The sequence below is a fragment of the Dromiciops gliroides genome, chromosome 2 (genome assembly GCF_019393635.1).
Source record: "Dromiciops gliroides isolate mDroGli1 chromosome 2, mDroGli1.pri, whole genome shotgun sequence".
In the NCBI taxonomy this organism is placed as follows: domain Eukaryota; kingdom Metazoa; phylum Chordata; class Mammalia; order Microbiotheria; family Microbiotheriidae; genus Dromiciops; species Dromiciops gliroides.
Window position 1 is genome coordinate 130,210,169 of NC_057862.1, and position 22,086 is coordinate 130,232,254.

The 22,086-nt window shown below is 35.6% G+C and overlaps 1 protein-coding gene across 1 annotated transcript in view; it reads left to right on the plus strand.

Moving 5' to 3' along the window:
• MCTP2 (multiple C2 and transmembrane domain containing 2) overlaps positions 1-22,086 on the plus strand; it is a 275,109-nt gene that overhangs the window by 37,154 nt on the left and 215,869 nt on the right. The gene's annotated exons all lie outside the window — the stretch shown is intronic.

Below are 22,086 nucleotides of genomic sequence, written 5' to 3' on the forward strand. Positions count from 1 at the left end.
CATGTTTTTAAAAATTTGGCTTATATTTTCAGTCAACAAGCATTTATTAAACACTTACCATGTTGTAGACATTGTGAAAAGACCATAAAACATGTTTTTTACCCTCAAGGATTTCACATTCTAATGGGTGAGACAACATGAAAAAAATTATACATGAAACTGTATAAAGAGTAAACGGAAGGTGATCTCACAGAGAAGACACTACTAGCAAGGGGGAAAGTAGAAACAGAAAGGACTCTTACAGGAGATGTATTCTGAGCTGTGAAAAAAGCCAGAGAAACTATGATATGGTGTGTTTTTTACAGTTTAATGATGGAACAAATGCAAAAGTCACAAACCTGGCCAGGCGTGAGGGTTATTCAAGGGAGTGTTATTTAAGTCTGGTACATTCAGAATAGATACAGGGAGGGCCAAAAGTCACAATGTTGTAATAACTTTTTGAAAATTATTTTTTCATTTTGTCATTTATAAGATTAGATTTTTCACATGTAATGTAAATTTATGCATTATATAAACTGTACATGATTCTATAGTATTGTAAATTAAAAACAAAAATATAAAGGCATTATTAAATATTGAAAGCTCTTAATGTCTAACCTGTAATACCTTAAACCTTAAAATGACTTAATTGCAATTCTGTTAGGAATTTTATTATTTATTGGAGTGTGTGTGAGTGTGTTCTCTATTAACTGTGTATATATGTTTTGAATTCGAGTAAGAAAACAAACGAGCGGTTTCTGTAGCTAAAGTCATCTTAGTTGTTAAAGGATCTAATACACAAAATGCTCCTCACAGTAAGTTTTGAATCACTAACCAGGAGAGTATTGCTTTTAAATTAATTTTAATAAGTGTTTCCCAATTACAGTTTATTTATTTATTTAGTTAGTTAATTTCTTTTTAGGCAATGGGGGTTAAGTGACTTGCCCAGGGTCACACAGCTAGTAAGTGTCAAGTGTCTGAGGACGAATTTGAACTCAGGTACTCCTGAATCCAGGGCCGGTGCTTTATTCACTGCGCCATCTAGCTGCCCCAAGTATTGCTTTAAAAAAAAAAAAAGAGTTAGCTTTATTAGAAGAAGAACTCTGATTTAGTAGACACATAAAAGTGGGATTTGGGATTTGGGATTTGGGCTGAGCTGCAGTTGAATAAACCTGAGAGGACCAAGATTAAATCTGCTGCTTTCCAGTGATGTTGGTCATTCTATTCCTCACTTTCCTCCATGGTCCTTCCTCTTCTCTTTGTTGTCTTAGCTGACTATGGTTGGTGAGCAAAGGTTAACTCAGGATCCAGGTTAGAATCTGGCAACTTCTGGGTGTCTTTCAGTCTTTTAGCTGCCCATGAATAATATAATCAATATAATATAAAACTTCCACCTCTGCATTAACTTAATGTTTAGTTTAATTGGTAAATTTCTGATGTTAACAGAAATCTAATTCGACCTCCAAGTTAAACAATATTCCTTCTTTGTCTTCTGTTTTTAGAGGAGAGAAAGACTACACAGGAGTGAAAGGAATGATAATGGGTTTAGTAAACAAAAGAAAGAAAGAAAGAGAGAGAGAGAGAGAAAGAGAAAGAAAGAAAGAAAAAGTAATAATTATAAAAAGCAGCATCTGAAGTATTTGATGACAGGAGCTGGGGGGTTGGAGGCAGGGGGATGATGGAGTAACCAGAATTGGGCATCCACTTACGGTGTCAATGACCAAAGAAGAAAGGGGCAACTAATTAGGGATCAGATGCCAAAGACCTTCCAATCTTGAGATCCAGCCAGGCTTAGTTACCCCCAAAAGGCCAAGATATTCCCTTTCTCAAATTAGGGTTTAGAAATCAGAAAGTTAGGAATTATAAAGAAGAGAGAGAACCCTGGACCTGAGAGTTAAAGACCAAGTCTTCTATAACTTTTGACTACCCTGGAAAGCTGAACCAGATTGTCAAGGTCTAGAGTCCAGAACTTAACCTGTCACATGTGTCAGATCACTTACAATGCCTTCCTTGATTGATATAATAATAGAAGAAGAGCCAGGGAAAGAAAGAATCCTGAGCAGTATTTGAAAATTGTAATTGGAGAATCCTATTCACTAGATGCCTTGAGATTATTCATTGTAATACTTCACTTTTTTACCATAAAAAGAATACCCAGGTGTCATGGACAGTGAAATTCTCTCTAGCATGAAAAATATGTTCATTTATAAAAATAGATACTAAAAAGTGTCCCTTATTATTTCCTTCCTAGTGTTGCTTCAGACTACCTACCTTACTTAATAACTGGTTCCTGCCTCTGAATAAGAAAGTATTTTCTGGAGGCAAGATTTGTGTAACAGGATAAAGAAAGTAGAATCACTTTCCTCATTGCCAATCCTAAATGCACTTTTCTTATCTGTTTCCTCTTCTATCACTACAAAAGTTAATTATCTCTAAGATGCCTTCCATCTCTAATTCCTATCATCCTTTGATAAGAAGGAACAAGATAGTTTGGCAAGTCATTTAAACAAATATTTAGTATGTCAAAACACTTCACTAGGTGCTGTAAATGCCAAAAATGAAGGATGGCAGACAGCCTGAGTTCAAACTGCTCCTAGTCTAAAAATTAAGGGAAAAGAAAATGACACAGTGAAAGGGTAGTTTAGGAGAGGACTTCTCATTGATGTAGAAAAGCTGTTGAAGTTGTTAAAAAGATGAGGACTATCACTGATCTTACTAAGTATGGCCTGTAGCCTCCAATCAAATATCTTTTATTTTATTTTACCTCTTATGAGGAATGCCCAATTACATGTTATGGAGGTACAGTGTATAAAATGTATTTTGTATGACTGTTTTCCCCAAAGAACATCTCGGGATCAGTTGCCTTTTCTCGTTTTTTACCCCCCCCCTTGTCCTTGGCAGTATTTAATACCACTAATCACTCCCTCCTTCTGATGTTCTCTCTTTCCTTGCCTTTTATACCACTTCAACCTAGGTTCTTTTCCTACCTCTCTGAACAGTTACCTCCTTGTCAGTCTTTTCTTCTACCTATCACCTAATTATGGTCATCTTTCAAGTTTCCATCCTTCATTATCTTTCCTCTATATTTTTTTTTTGCAGGGCAAGGGGGGTTAAGTGACTTGCCCAGGGTCACACAGCTAGTAAGTGTCAAGTGTCTGAGGTCAGATTTGAACTCAGGTTCTCATGAATCCAGGGCCGGTGCTTTATCCACTGCGCTACCTAGCTGCCCCCTCCTCTATATTTTCTTAGTAATATTACCCACTTCCACTGGTTCATCCATCACCTCTCTCTGATTTTTTTTTCTCAGCTCCAACCTCTCTTCTTCGTTCTCTTTCAGCATTTTCAACTTCCTGGTAAACATTTCCATCTATGTGTACCACCCAATGATGTACAACAAAGCTAAAACAATTCAATATATCTAAAGCAAAACCATCTTGCCTGTTTCCCCCAACTGGTTCTTCTGCTCTTCTGCCTGACTTCTTTATTTTTAATAGCACTATCGTTCTCTCAGTTATTCAGGTTTGAGATCCTGGAATCACAGTTGATTTTTCCTCTTGTTTCCCACATACAAATCCTGCCAATCCTGTATTTGAAGTCTTTCTATTTCTCCTATCTTTTCTAATCTCATTGTCACCATCATGGTTCACATGCTCTTTTTCTCCTAGAACCTCTCTGTCTTGTGATCATTGAAACATTTACCTAACTAGTTTTCCTACTCCAAATCTCTCAAGCTTTCATCTATCTTACCACCTCACTGTTAATCATCCTAAAATGTATTTGTGATCACATCGGTTCCCTTGATCAGAAATCTTCAGTGCTTTCCCATTGTCTACTGTATAAAGTCTAAACAACTCAGCCTGGAATTCATACTGTGGTCACAACTCTTCTACTTTTATCTCTGATTATGTCTCTTTCTCATGCCCCCAGTGTTTCAGTCTAACTGGACAAGATTACAACACCCCTTGCTTTTCTCTTTCCAAGCCTCTGCTTATACAATTTTTCTCTGCCTAGAATTTTTTCCTTTTTCTTCTCTTGTGCTCCATGTCCTCTCCCAGTAGCTTCCTATTAAATTCCTATCTATGGGGGTAGCTAGGTGGTGCAGTGGATAAAGCACTGGCCCTGGATTCAGGAGGACCTGAGTTCAAATCTGTCCTCAGACACCTGACACTAGCTGTGTGACCCTGGACAAGTCACTTAACCCTCATTGCCCTGTCCCCCCCTCCCAAATCTATCTATCTATTCCTATCTTTAAAGTTTTGCTTTAATTGTCTCCTCTTTTATGAAGCTTATGTGATTTTTAAATAGTCATCTGTCTTCTCTGAACCTCACTATTTTGGCACCAGCAGCATGTATATCATATGTTAAACTATTAAATACTTTATAAGTATTATTTTACTTGAATCTCACAACAAGCCTGGGAGGTAGATGCTATTATTATCCTCATTTTACAGATGAGGAAACAGACAGAAAGATTTGCTCAGTGTCACACATCAATGCCTGAGGCAACATGAAAACTCATATCTTTCAGACTCTAAGGCCTATGTTCTAACTGCCTGATGACACTTAGCTCTTTTATCTTATAATTATTTGTACATATACTGTATCTCCATTATATCTGAGGACTAGGAAAATATTATTTTTTTTTACCACCACCCTTAGAATGTCCATTACAATGCTTTGTACCCCATCATCGGGGAAAAAAATCTGTTGAATGAATGACTGAACTATCTCAAAGAAATGAAACATTTAGTCTATTTTTAAACATTTATAAGACAAGAGCTTCTATACTCTTTTTCTGTAGTCTATTTTAAAAAACCTGTCTATGTAGAATGTTAAATTACATTTGTTAAAAATTATATTTTATTACATTTTAAAAAATCATTGCACTGTTCCAACCATTCCTCCTTACACCATCCTTTCTAGAAAATAGTACAAATCTGGTACCATTATCTTTATATTTGAACATGTTTACTAAACTGTCCTTAGACTTCTGTTCTCCCAGGTCCAATCTTTTCAATTTCTTCATCTCTCCTCATAGATCAGGGGTTCTGATAGCCTAAGGTCCATGGACCTCCAAGGGGTCTTTAGTTTGATTTCAGGGGGTCTTTGAACTTGGAAAAGAAAAAAATTACATCTTTATTTTCACTACCATCTTAGTGAAATTAATATTTCTTTTAATTATTTTAAAACATGATTATGAAGAGCCCATAGGCTTCATCAAATTGATAAGAATAGTCTAGTACTCAAAAAAAGGTGAAAAATCCCTATCTTTGACCCTATTTTTCACATTTATAATAATTTAATTAGTGTGCCTCTGCAGCTTCTCCTAAATTTTTACTGTTCTGGTTAAACAGTCCAAATTTAAATGTTGTACTCTTACATAGATTTGATTGTTTCCAAATAGAATTGTAAAATTACTCTGTAGTTTCTCCTTCACTGTCTTTTGTTGTTGAGTCATTGTTCAGTTGTGTCCAACTCTTCATGACCCAATTTGGGGGTTTCTTGGCAAGGATATAGAAGTGGTCATCAAAGAGCATATTTCTTAGATATTTGCTTCACATATATGCTAACAGGATTGTATTTTTAGTTTCTTTTTCCCCTCTCTTTTTTTAAAGGTCAAGAAGGTGTTTATCTCTTAAGATTCTATCTAAGAAGAACTTGGGCAAAGATAGTTAAAAAGCATTTTTAAGTGCTCATTATGTGACTAGAAATATGACTTCTCTTAAAGAATACTGATTGTACAAGGCATCTATGTCCCTGTATGACTCCTGATAGTTCCTACTTTACAAACTAGCACAACCTCCCTTCCGTTCCACCACCACTTTGTCATTCAGAAAACCTATAGTCACTTTGATCCTGGGAAAATTTTCTCAAGTTGTCTCTTTGCCTCCATTAGAGAGTTTTTCCTTTTTTTTTTTTCTTATGTGACCAGTTGATGTGTTTGCCTACCCTACTATCTGTCCTGCCTGCAGGTTAAAGATAAAAAATGAGAAAAGGGACAAGAAATGGGTTGAACTGAAGATAGTTACTCCTAAGCTCTTCCCAGAGGAATTTTATTATAGATTGACTTTCCTGGTGATGTGTTTTCATCTTTCTCTCAACTAAAATCTGATGCCAATGCCTTATTATGGTGTGAATAGAACCTTAGGATTTTTTGTTTGTTACTTTTTTTAAAAAGGCCATTCCAATGAACTATGGCCTTTGATAGGCTTTGAGTATTGACTGAGTGCAATGTTTCATTTCCATGATATGATGACTAGCCAGAGTTTAGGGAGACCATATCAGAAGACAAAATATGTATGTGTGCACACATGTGCTTCTATATATACATACATATACACACATATAAGTAGATGTACATACACATGTTTGTGCATGTATATGTATATATGCAGCCATGTTTCATTCTGCTCTTGGGTAAACTTTTGCCCCTCTAGATGTTGCTACCATTGATCAACTATCTTCTTACCCAAGAACTCATCTCAGTACCCTGGGCCTTCTGACCCTGAAACAAGGCTGGCCTTGTTTCCTACTGGTACATTCCTTCTGGGGCCTGCATGAGGGGATATACTTCTTCCTTCCCTCTTTTCAGCTCCCTTTTTATATGTTTCATTTCTCACTAGGATGTAAGATTCTTAATAAGCTGTCTTTCTTTTTCTTCTACTTGCATCCCCAGTGCTTAGCATAATGTCAAGCACATGATAAGCCCTTGAAAAATACTTGTTGCTTGCATTGCCTGCCTATCCATATGACCATAAAAGAAACAACTAAAAATCAAAGGAAAACCATAGACTGAATTGTATTCCTTTATTTGAGAACAGTTAAAAACATAATTAACTGCATTACTATAATGTGTAAAAAGGGGAAGAAAGGAAGCAAGGGTTTTATCACAAATTCAACAAGATAAAGAGACACACTGAAAGCGAAACAAAGCAACCTTTCACTCCATTGAAATAGTTAGGTAAATAGGGGCTATTTTTGAAACCTGAAATAGTATCTTTATAAAAATGGTGCCATTGAAATGGGATGCATTCGAAAGTCCAGGGTTGACAAATATTGGAGAAGTCAGTTAAGGTACATAAGCATACAGTGTTTTTAAATTATTTTCTTTTCAATGATCTGTAAATTGGCAGAAATCCAGCTTATGTATCTTATCAGACCATCTGGTTGAATGCATACATGAAAGGGTTCCCCATAAAACCTACCTAACAAACAATTGTCTAGACCCTGCTTGAAGGTCTCCAAGGTAGTGGTAACCACCACATCTTGAGGCAGCGCACTTAACTTTCAGACCATGCTTTTCTTTTCCTGAAATCAAGCCTAAACTTGTGACTTTTTGGTAACATCTGTTCATTGCTCCTGGTTCTGCCTTCTGGGTTCCAAACAGGAAACAGAAGATAGGGACTGTGGTTTCATTGGTAGAAGGAAGTCTCAGGTAAGGAAATGTCCTCTATCAACACAGGTCAACACATTGTCTCTACTGTTGTTTTCTTGAACAGGGCTGTATGGTATTTCTGAAATGATATTTCTGGCTTAATGATGAAATTTAAAAAGGTAGCAATTCTCCATCTCTCGTATAGCTGTACTCTCATTGGGATTGAAAAATATTTGTCACAGATATATCATGCTGTGCTCTACTCATGTACATTGTTTTCCAGGTGTTTTATATATCTTATCTTGTAAACCCATTTAGGTTAAGGACCACTGCATCCTCCTGTTTGTATATTACCATGCTCTGTAGAAAATTCTTGGGAACAGAGTTCAAAGTTATAGATGCAAAAGCAAGAGATGGTAGATTTCAATGCCTTGCTCTTTCTACTAAATGAATATCTTTCCTTCCACATTGTTAAAGGAGAAGCATAACTCTTTTTGCAGGATTAATGGGTGAACACAATGAAGTTTATTAATATAGTTAAGGGACTTAGTCCACCAAATTTATTCTTGGCATGCCAGAATTATCATTTTTCCTTTCTCCCTGTCCTTGTTACTGTCCCTCTCCCACTGTCCCTGCCCCTGTCTCTGTCTCTCTCTGTCTCTTTCTGTTTCTCTCTGTCTCTCTTTCTCTTTGTGTCTCTTCCTTCTCCATTTTCCCTTCTGAGAGAGTGTAATTATTCCTATATTAGACAATGGAAGATTTCTGTAATTGATTTGTACAAGTTAGGAAAATATTTGGGGAACCAAAGTGCTTGAGATACTGTGTATTAAATAAACCCAGGAAAGCCCTGCAATGAGATTGGTGGGGTAGTGGTAAATTGTGTTATGTTGTTGTTCTTCAGTCATTTCAATCATGTCTGACTCTTTCTGACCGCATTTGGTGTTTTCTTGGCAAAAATACTGGAGTGGTTTGCCCTTTCCTTCTCTATCTCATTTTATGCAGTAGGAACTGAGGTAGATAGGTTTAAGTGACTTGCCCAGGGTCACACAGCTAGTAAGTGTTTGAGGCCAGATCTGAACTCAGGTCTTCCTGACTCTAGGCCCAGCACTCTGTGCCACCTTGTGGAATATGATTATGTTAAAGACATTTTTTTTTCAAATTTGAATTTATTCCCAGAATTATTCCTCCTTTTCATTTAAGATGATGAGGCCCAGTGAAATCATGTAGGTAAAGGGCTATGAAAACTTTAAAGCCTTATGTTGGCATCAGTTGTTGGCCACCATTTTCCCTCCTCTGGTAATTGGTTGTTAGATTCACAATACTTTTATGCAAATGTAATGCTTTTTTAACCACCCAGAGACACCTTGGAATGTAGGTGGGAAGGTTTCTCACATTCAAGTCTGTGCTTATTATTAGACATTCCTCTTAATTGTCCTTGTCTGCAGAAAAGTATTTTCTATGTCTCTACTTCTATAAGTCCCAGTGGCAAGCTCATTTTGAACTCTCATATGGTGAGAAACAAGAATCTTAATCTCAGAAACCCTCTCTTTTCACCTCTGCTACACCTCTACTTGCACAAATCTCAAGGAAAAACAGTTATCCTCTCATGACTCAGCAAGTGATAGGATGTTGATGTGATGAAAGCAGAAACAAGGATATTTGAAATATGGCAGGTTTTTCTTCTGCGTAATTTTTTTTTACCTAGAATTGATGTGTCTGTGTATTTTTATATTACTCTAACACAATGGATCACAGAATCAAGATCCAAAAAAAATTATGACAGACTAGAATATTGTTCTCTCAATAAGATACAATTGATAGGAATAAGTTAATCTCATAAATGAATTTTAAAAATCAACTTGAATATATAATGAGGGAGGCATGCATATTTTTAAAAGTTTTTTTTTTTCCTGAAAAAGATCTGGTGATTTTGGTGGACTGAAAATTCAATATTAATAGTGTGATATGACACCCAAAAGAACTAAAGAGACTTTAGGCCTCATTAAAAGAGGCATCGATTCCAGGAATAAGCAGGTATCTGTCTTATACTTAGCTATCATCAGACTACATCTGGATTATTGTGTTTAGTTCTGGCAACCAACATATAAGGATAACATTTATAAGCAGAAGGACACCCAGAGGAAGTCAACCGGGAAAGTTAAAGGCCCCAAATCCATGCCATATGAAAGTTGTTTGAAGGAACTGTGGATGGCTAACCTGAAGGAAGGGAAGACTCAGGTGGACATGATAGCTTATATCAAACACTTAAAGGGCTATTTTATGGAAATATGGATTAGTTTTGTTTCATCTAGCATTTGAGAGGACAGAAGTAAGAATAATGCTTGGAAACAACAAAGAAGGAAACAAATCTCCTAACAATTACAACTGCACAGAAGCAGGAGATAGTAGTTTTCCTTCTCATTGATGGCCTTAAAGTGGACTGGATGAACACCTGTAAGGTATATTGTAGAGTTTTTTTTAGTGTATGATTTAGACTAGATGTTCACTGCTGTCTTTTCCAACTTTGAAGTTCTGTGATTAGGTAAGCCATCAAATGTCTCTAAATGTAGGCCAGTAATTTTTGTTGCTGTTGTTTCCATTGTACATTTTGAAAAAGCTACATAATTACTTCTGGTATATCACTTGTTCTCTAGGTTTTGAGCCTATATCTTCATGAGGGCAAACATTTATTTCAAAGAGAAAAAAAATGGTCCACATAGTAATGGATGTGGTTAAGGGGCATTTCATTCAATAAGCATTTATTGAACATCAAGTAAACACAGAGACCGGTGTTAATCAATATAAAAGTATGGAAGATGAATATTACATCACCATTATAACTCTGCAAGATTATAAATTGAAGATAAGAGACTCTGACATATTAGACGATTGGGTTTCTCCATCCAGGAATTCCCTATGCTAATGAAATCACAGATTCAGTCCTTATCCATTCTAAAGGAGAGACTAAGGGAAACATAATTGTTACCTTCAAGTATTTGTAGGAGAAGTTGTGCTTTCAGAGATCAAGAGTAAAACAAAAGAATGTTGAAATTATATAAAGATGCATATTTTTACTTCAGTGCAAATAACTAGACCTGTCCACTGATGGGATGCTCTGCTTTGGGGAATAAGGAACTTCCCAGAATGGCAAGTGATTGGGTAGTCTTTCTCTGGGCATGGCAGAGCATTTAAACATTATTAGAGGTTTTCCCAAATGACCTCTTGAGATCACTTGCAGCTCTAAGTCTGATCTTCTTCTTCTCCATAATCCACTCCCAGTAGCTGTTTCTGTGTGCTCTGCTGCCAGAGAAATTTCCTGGCCACTGAAAGGTGAGAGCTATATGTTCTTTGTCAGTTTGAATCATTGATTTTGTCAAGGACTTAAATGTTTGTTTATTCGCAGATTACACTGTTCGCTCTTTAATCTGCATCTTCTGGAAAGCATGTCTTGGATGTGCTTTTCCTCAGTTCATTTCTCTCTGGTGCTCCAGGCAGGATCATAACTAATTCTGTTTAATTGAATTTTCTTGGCCATGTTTGCTAGCCTGTATTTGGAGATCTTTTATTCTTTAATGAGATTTTCCTTTTCTGTTTCACCTTATTTGTTTTTCTTCACTTGTTTGTAGAGAAGCCCTATTGAGAACAATTAGTCTTCCTCCAAATGTCCTCTGAATCTTTGGGATTTTGACTGTTTCATTTTCCTTTGTATCTGGATCTGGTAGTCCTCGGTTGGAGCACATGTAATGTTTAAGAAACTTCATTATACTTGACACATTTATATTTAAGGACTAGAATGCTCATTTTAATGACCCAGTATCACTTGACGTGATGAAGGACTAAGAATTTTCTACCTGACCCATAAACATACTTTTGTCCTATAGTCCTGATCACATTTTCCTTGACTACCCAACACATTTTGAGGAGAGAAAGCAAAAGTTATGAAGAATGAAGAAGAGAAAGTGGTAGGTAGGTTTGCTCTTCAGTGATATATAGCTAATTGGGAGAGGTAACTATAATTAAATTGCCAAAAAACCCTAAAGGGTCCTTCATAACCAACTGAAGTTTTAACTTTTTTTTTTTTTTTGGTGAGGCAATTGGGGTTAAGTGACGTGCCCAGGGTCACACAGCTAGTAGTAAGTGTCAAGTGTCTGAGGCTGGATTTGAACTCAGGTCCTCTGAATCCAGGGCCGGTGCTCTATCCACTGCACCACCTAGCTGCCCCTGAAGTTTTAACTTTTGACAGGGTAAGGGTGAGTTGGATGTTTAAGGCTGGGAATCCTGGACTGGCTCCGTGAGATCACCATGAAAGAATGAATGAAAAAATCATTTATAAAGTATTCACCATATGTATTCTAAGCTCTTAGAATACAAATATGAAACATTTACTGACCTCAAGAAGCTTTTATTCTAGTGGGAGAAACAACAAATATAGGGTAGTGGTGGCCAGAGAAGGGAATGTTGGTGTGCAGAGTTGGGGAACATAAGTTGATCCATAGGAGAGCAGACTGACATTTCTTTTATAGGGCCTGTGGCAGTATTGATTTGGTTACTGCTCCGAGGACAGGAAATGAAAAATGTGATGTCTCCTAAGCTGGATAGGCTGTGAGACCCGATCTGCTGTGTGATAAATGGTGAGCTAGATGAGTTTGACCACTCACCAACCAAAGCAACTCTACCCTAGGGTCGAATTTCCATAACTGAGTGAATTAACTTCCTCAACAACTAGAGACATAATTTCTGATGGTCCAGTCCACAAGCAGCTCATGCAGGGAGAAAGGATAAAATAAACTAGACCTCAGCTCTTCAGGTTCACATAGCTTGATTTTACTAAGGTGATTGGAGACTGAGTTTAATAAGCCAGATTTCTTAATCAGAATGTGAATGTAGGAGTTAATTAGAAAACTTGACCAGAGAATCATGACTTTCGAGGGTCACAGGATGCTCTGTTTATGAATGATAAGTCTAATCAAGGAAACAACATCAGATGCTTCAAAAACAAGATATCAGAAAAAGGAAACTGGATGTTGCCAAAAGGATCTTTACTTGTAGTTAATATAGCTTGGTGAGTTATACTTCCTTAGTTTAGGGATATTTTTGTCTAAAGACATCACAAAGTTATATAGATTCACAGTGTTCTAGTTTGCTAGTTCTTTGTATAGCATTCAATGAGTATGATGGAGAATGACTGCTTTCTTACCATTTAATAGAAACTTCTTTTACTCTAACATTACTTTTTGATGATAACCCAAGATTTTTGCGTGCCAAGATTATAACTTAATCTCTAGTCATTCTTTTCTAATGGCTTCTCTCATCTAGGATACCTAAACTGTGAGTTATTTTGAAATTACAGTTTTAAATGGGGATCACATCTAATTTCATTTATCATTTTGTTGACTCTTTACATTACTATAGATAAAATCATTGTTGATTTTATTCCTCGGGTTCTAGGATCCATTCCTATCTTATTCCTTGAACTGCAAACACTAAGAAAAGTGTAACATAGTAGAAGAAATACTGATTTGACAACTAGAAAACATAAACCTATATTACAATGCTTTTCTTTTAAAAAACATTTATATATAATGTTTAGTTCCAAATTCTCTTTTTCTCCAGCCCCCCCCCCCAATTCTTAAGGCAAGCAATTTGGTATTTATATGTGTAAAGTCATGCAAAACATATGTCCATTTCAGTCATAATGTGCAAAAAAAGTAAGAAAAAAGTGGGAAAATATGCTTTAATTTGCACTTAAGAGTTCAGCAGTTCTCCTTCTCGAGGTAGATGAAATTTTTTTATCATGAGTCCTTTGGAATTCTCAAGGAGTAGCTAAGTCTTTCACAGTTGATTATTGTTACAGTATTGATGTCACTGTGTGCAATGTTTTCCAGGTTCTCCTTACTCCACTTGACATCAAATCATATAAGTCTTCCCAGGTTTTATTAAAACCATCCCCTTCATCATTTCATACAGTAGAATGGTATTCCATCACAATAATATACCACAACTTGTTCATCCATTCCCCAGTTGATGGGCATTCCCTCATTTTCCAATTCTTTGTCATCATAAAAAGAGCTACTATAACTGGTTGTTATTGTTTTTTTTCATATAGGACTTTTTTTTTCTTTGATTTTTTTGGGATACAGACCTAGTAGTGTTATTACTGGTTCAAAGGATATGCACAGTTCCATAGCACTTTGTACATAGTTCCAAATTGTTCTCTAAAATGGTTACACCAGTTTATAATTCTGCTAAGAGTACCTTAATGTACCTATTTTCCCACATCCCCTTCAGCATTTGCCATTTTCCTTTTCTGTCATGTCAGACAATCTGATAGGCATCTTGGGATTGTTTGAATTTGTGTTTCTTTAATAATTAGTGATTAAGAGCATTTTTCATATGCTATTGATAACTTGGATTTCTTCTGACAACTGCCTATTCATATTATTTAACCATTTAGCAATTGATGAATAATTTTTATTTTTATAAATTTGGCTCAGTTTCCAATATATTTGAGAAATGAGGCCATTATCAAAGAAATTTGCTATAAATTCTCTCCCACCAATTTCCTGCTTTTCTTCTAATTTTGGCTGCATTGATTTTATTTGTGAAAAACTTTAATTTGATGTAGTCAAAATTATAAATTTTAGCTCCTGTAATCCTCCCCATTCTCATTTGATTATAAACTCCTGCCTAATCCAAAGATGAGATGTAATTTTTCCCAGTTATTCCTTTGCTTTCTAGTATTTTTAATAGTTTAATGGGGCATTATTTTTTCAAAAGCTTTTTTCTGCATATATTGATATAAATATATAATTTTATGATTGTTATAATCAATTGTGATGATAATCTTTCTAATATTGATTCAGCCCTGAATTCCAGGTATAAATCCCACTGGGGCATTGTATATCATCTTCATGTTATATTGCTGTAGTCTCCTTGCTAATGTTTTATTTAAAATTCTCACATAAATATTCCCTAGGAAAGTTGATCTATAGTTTATTTTGGCTATTTTTCCTCTCCATATTTTAGGTATCAAAACTGTATTTGTGGGCAGCTAGGTGGCACAGTGGATAGAGCACCAGCTCTGGATTCAGGAGTACCTGAGTTCAAATCCGGCCTCAGACACTTGACACTTACTAGCTGTGTGACCCTGGGCAAGTTACTTAACCCCCATTGTCCTGCCCCAAAATAAAACAAAACAAAACAAAAAACAAAAAAGCTACATTTGTGTGATAGAAGGAATCTGATAGGACTCCTTTACTATTTTTTCAAATAGTTTCCATAGTATTAGAATTAATTGTTCTTTATATGTTCAGTAGAATTTGCTTACAAAACCATCTTGTCCTTGGGAATTTTTCTTGGGGAGCTTACTTATTTCTTGTTCAACTTCTTTTTCTAAGATAGGGTTATTTAAGCAATTTATTTTCTCTTCTGCTAATCTGGGCAATTGATATTTTTAGTAAATAATCATACATTTCATTTAAATTATCACTTTTATTGGCCTGCAATTGGAGAAAATAACTCATAATAATTGCTTTAATTTCATCTTTATCGATATTATAATCACTGTTTTCATATTTGATACTGATAATTTCATTTTCTTGTTTAATTTTTAATCAGATTAACAAATGGTTTATATATAAATACATATACATGTATATGTGTATATAACTACATATATACATAATAATAAAACTACCTCATAGTTTCATTTATCAATTCAATATTTGACTTTTTAACTTTCAATTATTAATTTTTCCTTTAATGTTTAGGATTTCCATTTTAACATTTAATTGGGGATTTTTAAATTGTTCTTCTTCAACATTCAGTTTTACAAGATTTAGAGTTCCAAATTTTTCTCCCTCCCTTCTCCCTCCCCAAGATGGCAAGTAATCTGATGTAGGTTATATATGTACAATCACATTAAACCTATTTCCACATTAATAGCACTGTGCTAAGCACTAGAAATACAAATTCAATAATAAAGACATTCCTTGCCCTCAAAGAGATTATAATCTAATGGTGGGAGACTACACATATAGGAGAATGGTGCCTAGGGAGGAAAATTTTGAGTTGCAAAGTTACCTTGATAGTAAGTGGATCCTGAGAATCGTAGGTTAACATGCCCTTTCCAAGAGCCATTTTAGCTGGTCCTAGATTTGATTATGATTCAAGAAAGATATTGTTATACTCTCTGCCATGGCAACTCTTTAGGGCTTAGCCAGGGAGTGAAGTGAAGCTTGACCAGAGCCAGACCTAAGTGTAACAGGAGACTATGGAAACCATCAATTTTAATAAGTCAAGCATAAAAAGGTTAAGTCCTCTGTTCATTGGTTTTTGTGTCTTTTTGCGCACTAAGTCAGCATTGAGCTTTTCTAATCTTCATACTCAACTTCACTCCCCTATAGCCAACTACTAGCTGCTAGAAACTTCTACCTGTATGTCCCATTATGATCTCAAGCTCAATGTATCTAACAAAATTCATAGTATCTCTCCCAATTCACCCTCACTCCAAATTTCCCTATTTCTGTGGTGGGGCACTACCATCCTTCCAATCACTTGGGTTCATTATCTTTGAATCTTTTTCAATATGCCTCTCTTCTCCTATACAAAAACAGGCATCAAGTTTTGTCTCTTCAGCCATCCCAATTTCTCTCTTATCTCCACCACTCTAGTTTGGGTCCTCATAGCTTTGTAACTGGAGTTATTAATACAGCTTCCTTGTTCTTCTCTTTTCTAGTTTCTCCATTTTTTAATCTGAATTCCACAGAGCTGCCAAGGTAATCTTCCTAAGGCCCAGGTCTGACTCTATCCCTTCCTGCTTAAAAATCTTTAGTCCTTCCCTATTGCCTCTAGGAATGTGTTTTAGTTTTTCAGCCTGACACTTAAAACCTTTTGCTATATGACTCCTAACTACCTTTCAGACCTTTCATATTACAGCCCTCTTTTAACTCTACCTTCCACTTAAACTAGACTAGCAACTGTTCCCAGAATTCCACCTTCATTTTGCTGTCTCCATGCTATTGCAGTCTATCCCTCTGGCCTGCAGCCCCCTACTTCCTAATTTCTATCTCTTAACATCCTTTTTGTTATTTCCTTCAAGGCACAGCTTTTTTTTCCTGAGTTCTCTGAACTTCCAGTTTTTATTACTTCATTCCTCCTCAATTTAATAAATTTATGTAAATGTTGTAGAGTTTCTTGTGGGAATGTCCATTTAATTTTCATCTTTATGTCTCTACTGCCTAGCACAGTGTCTAACCCATATTAAGAGCTTAACAAATGTTTATTAAATTGAAGCCATCAGAGTAAGTTTTTTTATTTTATTTTATTTTATTTGTGGGGCAATAGGGTTAAGTGACTTGCCCACAGTCACACAGCAAGTGTCAAGTGTCTGAGGCCGGCTTTGAACTCAGGTCCTCCTGAATCCAGGGCTGGTGCTTTATCCACTGTACCACCTAACTGCCCCTAAGAGTAAATTTTTATGGAGATCCTAACGGCCTAGATGTTTTTCCCAATTACTTTAGAAATATTTGAGATCTTTTTAGTTGTTCTATTTCTTTACACTATATGTTATATAAAAATATGTTTCTAAGTAATTAATGCCAATTATGGGACTTTTGTTAAAATGTTTTTAAAATGTTTATACCTCAGATCATAAGGGGACCCCCACACCACCCTAGCATATGTCTAGGTTCAAAATCTTATAACCCATTAAAATATAACCCTTTTTTAAAAAAGAATTTTAATTGACCTGCTTAGGAAAATTGTGCTCTGAGCCTTGTTGACTTTGCTTCTCTGGGGTTTGTGTATTGATTCCAAACTGGCCATTTGAGCTAAGAAGTCATTAGCACTTTAATAGATTGGTTGAAAAGTTTTGATTCAGGAAAGTAAATCTAATTTAAGAAAAATGGGGCATTCCAGGATTACAGGAGAATGAACTGAAGGGCCACATTTCTCAATGCTGTTCTCAAGTTTGATAATGGATCTAGTTATGGAATTGTAAAAATTATGCTTTCAAATATGAAAATATATTTGGTAGGCGGGTGGTATAGTGGATAGAGTTCTGGGCTTGGATTCAGGAAGACCCAAGTTCAAATCCTGCCTCAGCCACTTAATATCATATACTGTGTTACTCTTGGCAAATCACGTAATCTTTCTTGGATTCAATTTCTTTAACTGTAAAATGAGGACCAGTTCAAAATCTATGATCCTGTGTGGATTTATAATCCTGGTAATTATCCCAGGTAAAATAGGATGTTATCCCGGATATAATCTGGTATAATCTAAAATGTATGTGTCTCCCTTATACTAAAATAAGGTCAAAATGGATACACGATTTAGACATAAGAGGTGATACCATAGGTAAATTAGGAGAGAAAGGAATAGTCCACCTATCAGATCTTTGGAAAGGAAAACAGTTTATGACCAAACAAGAGATAGAGTATATTACAAAATGCAAAATGGATGATTTTGATTATATTAAATTAAAAAAATTTTGTACAAACAGAAACAATGCATCCAAAATTAGAAGGGAGTCAGAAATCTGGGAAACAATTTTTGAGGCCAGTACTTCTGATAAAGGCCTCATCTCTAAAATATATAGGGAACTAAATCAAATTTATAAGAATCCAAGTCATTCCCCAATTGAGAAATGGTCAAAGGATATGAACAGGCAGTTTTCTGATGAAGAAACCAAAGCTATCTATTCCCATATGAAAAAATGCTCTAAATCTCTAATGATTAGAGAGATGCAAATTAAAACAACTCTGAGGTACCACCTGACACCTATCAGATTGGCTAAAATGACAAAAAAGGAAAATAATAAATGTTGGAGAAGCTGTGGGAAAATTGGAACACTAATACATTGTTGGTGGAGCTGTGAACTGATCCAACCATTCTGGAGAGCAGTTTGGAATTATGTCCAAAGGGCGATAAAGCTGTGCATACCCTTTGACCCAGCAATACCACTTTTAGGTCTTTTTCCCAAAGAAATCATGGAAAGGGGAAAGGGACCCATATGTACAAAAATATTTATAGCTGCTCTTTACGTGGTAGCAAGGAATTGGAAGTTGAGGGGATGCCCATCAATTGGGGAATGGCTGGACAAGTTGTGGTATATGAATACAATGGAATACTATTGTGCCATAAGAAATGATGAGCAGGAGGAGTTCAGAGAAACTTGGAGGGTCTTACGTGAGCTGATGATGAGTGAGATGAGCAGAACCAGAAGAACATTGTACACAGTATCATCAACATTGAGTGTTGATCTACTGTGATGGACTATATTCTTCTCACCAATGCAATGGAACAGAAGAGTTCCAGGGAACTCATGATAGAAAAGGATCTCCAAATCCAAGAAAAAAAAAAAAGAACTGCGGAGTATAGATGCTGAATGAACCATACTATTTCTTTTGTTTTTGGTGCTGGTGTTTTTTTTTTTTGTTTTCTATTTTGAGATTTTTCATCATTGCTCTCATTTTTTCTCTTATAACAGGACTAATGCAGAAATAGGATTCACGCTATTATGTGTATACATATATGTGTGTATAGATATATCTATATCTATATAGATATATACATATATACATATAACCTATATCAGATTACCTGCTGTCTAGGGGAGGGGGAGGGAGGGGAGGGAGGGAGAAAAATCTGAAATTGTAAAGCTTATATAAACAAAAGTTGAGAACTATCTTTACCTGTAACAGAAAAAATAAAATACCTTATATGTAAAAGAAAAGAAAAGAATTAAAAAAAAGAAATAATTGTTTTCTCACACATCTTGGCATGTAAGCATATCTTTCTGTTCAGGACAGGGCAAGAAAGGAATTTGTAGCTTTTTGCCATATTTATAATCAATAATAAAAGTTGGTTGGTTAACATAAAAAAAAATGTATGTGTCTCCTTCCTAGACTAGGTAGACAGAATTCAGGGTTAAGGATATTGAGTTCTTTTTTCCCCCCTTCTCCCTACTCCCCTCAGACACACAGCATGTAGTGAGGTGTCTTTGAGCTAATGGTAAAGTACTCAATCAATATAGGGTACAATCAAAGGGAACATGCCAGATTGTTGGTTAAACAAAAGGAGGTTCCAATTATGAGTAGTTGTTTTACTGTTCTGTCATAGGAATTTTTTTTTCCTAAATCCAACTTTTTCAAAGCATTTTTACCTAAGGAGAACTTAAGGAAATTGATATTTTGTTTGTGTCATTGAGAGTTAGAGTGATCTGTTTTTTTTCATTGTATTCTTATTCTCAGGCCTGATTTCTTGCCATTCATATTTGTATTTTTGTCATTGAGTCTGAGTTATACAGTAATATTATTCTGTATCTTAAAAGTTTTTGAGTTGTTCCCCCCCCCAATTAGGCTAGTTGATTGCACCTGATTTAGAAAACTGTACTCTTAAAACGGTAATAAATGAGGCTTCTTCCCTTAAGTGACTTGGCCAGGACTTTGCCAGGTAAAGATCTTGATTGCTTTTTGGGAGCTTGGCAACAGTATATTCTTCTAAATTCAATAACTGAAAGCCATAGTTTGCCAGATTATGTAGTTCAAATGTCCTAGTCTAAGGGAAATACTTTTTGGAGCTTAGTTACATTTTAACTTGTAAACTTGTGCTTCCTATTAGTAAAGGGAAAAACAGTCCCTTAAACTTGTTTTCAAACCTCTTCTGGGAGGAGTGAAGACAGATACTTTGTTATACATATAGATTTTCATTTAAACTCTTCTTTAGAGAGAAGAACGAGTAAACAAAAAGATAGGCTGAAGGTAAATTAGAAACAAGGAATCTGCCTGATGTACATATTAGATAATTAAATCTGTCGTGGCTTGTGACATGAAAATAGTTTTTAAAAAATATCAAAATGAGGAATAAAATATATTGAAAAAAATAGGATTGGTAGTTTTCCCCGTTCAGTCTCCTTTATGATTTATATGCAATTTGGATTTATAGACTCTAATACTTTGTATTTTTCTTTAAAGGACATTTCTTTATCTAACCTAAGTATTGTAAGTGTGATGATCAGACTTTTTAGACACTTCATGAAAGTTCGACTTTCGTTTGAAAGTTCTACTTTTAAGAGGGAAAAGTGCTTTTAAAAAAGCTTTTCAGAAGGAATAATCTTTGTCAAATAGATTTTGGGATAGGAAAACATGGTTATGTGTCTGCAGGGGTAAACAAAATACTGGTTTTGAAAATATTATGCATTTTATGTGTCTACAGAGAAAAATTGTCCAACTTGGAATAATTAGGTAGCTCTTTTTATCACTTGCTTTTAGATTAGTTATGATAATATATGAAGTAAATAAATGAAACCCTGCCTGTCTTGTAGAAAACAATTTTAAAAGGCTCTTTTTTTAGCTATGTACCTTGATATCTTTGGAATTTCCAGCAGAATAAATGAATGAATGAATGAAAAAGAATAATCCCCAACAATTTGCCAGGCTCTGTGCTAAACTTTAAAAAGAGAAACAGTTCCTGCACTTAAGAAGCTTATATTTGAATCGAGAAAGTCAACATTTGAATAGGAGAGAGTTTTGGGCTAGTTTTGGTCTGGGAAGTCACAAGGAGGTGAATTGCTCCAGGCAGATAATTGACATGCTTCTTCTAGAACAAGTGGTACTATTGATTGATTTCTATGCCCAAAATAAGAGATGGAAAATTGTGGGAAAGGGATGATCAGATGTTAAAAGTTGATGTGGACGGATGTGAAGATGAAGCATGGTCTGTAAATTTAGTAGGTGAATTTGCAATTGTGGAATCACCAACCAACTGGCCTAGGGTTAGGAGCTACAAAGATAAGTAGATGATCTTCCCCAGGGACTAGGAGCATTGATAGGATGTCGAGGTTGTAAGATCCAGGTTGAATGTGAAGGGTGCACATACAGGTTAGGAAAAGCCAGACATCAGTGGCAGACAAATAACAGGGGGACTTGGGAATGGCTAGATGGTATATGGGGCCATCTGGTAGATATAGTTGCCTGAGTAGGCTAATTCTCATTGTGTCAACCAATCAAATGGGTTAGACCTTAGAGTTGATGGCATACCATCGAGTCAGGATAAATTTTGGAAAGAAAGAAAGGAAAAATGCATTTCTTAAGCACCTTCTACATGTCAGACACTTTGTGATGTGCTTTACAAATATTATCTCATTTGATCCTCACAACAATCTTGGGAGGTAGATGCTATTATTATCCCAAATTTACAATTGAGGAAACTGAGTCATACAGAAATTAAGTGACTTGTCCAGGATTATATAGCTGGTAATTGTCTGAGGCAGGTCTCCCAGACTCTAGGCAGTGTTCTATGTTTACTCCATATAGCTGCCTAAGCTGAGTATCTAGACTTTTCTTTCAGTTATTTTTAGTCCTGTCCAATTCTTTGTGATCCCATTTGGGGTTTTCTTGACAGAGATATTAGAGTGGTTTGCCATTTCCTTCTCCAGTTCATTAAACAAATGAAAAAAGTAAAATGACTTTCCCAGGGTTATACAGCTAGGAAGTGTGTGACATCAGATTTGAACATGGAAAGAAGAAACTTCCTGACTTCAAGCCCTACTATACCATTGTACCACCTAGCTACTTTTCCTATTTGAGCTCTTTTGTTTTGAAGGTTCTTCTCTCAGACATGGCAACAAAGGCATATAATCTCTGTAAAAGATTTCCTGATGGTTTAACTTTTTTGCTGGTAATTTGAATACTGCAGATGCTATTCTGATTGAGTTGAGTGAGCAATTG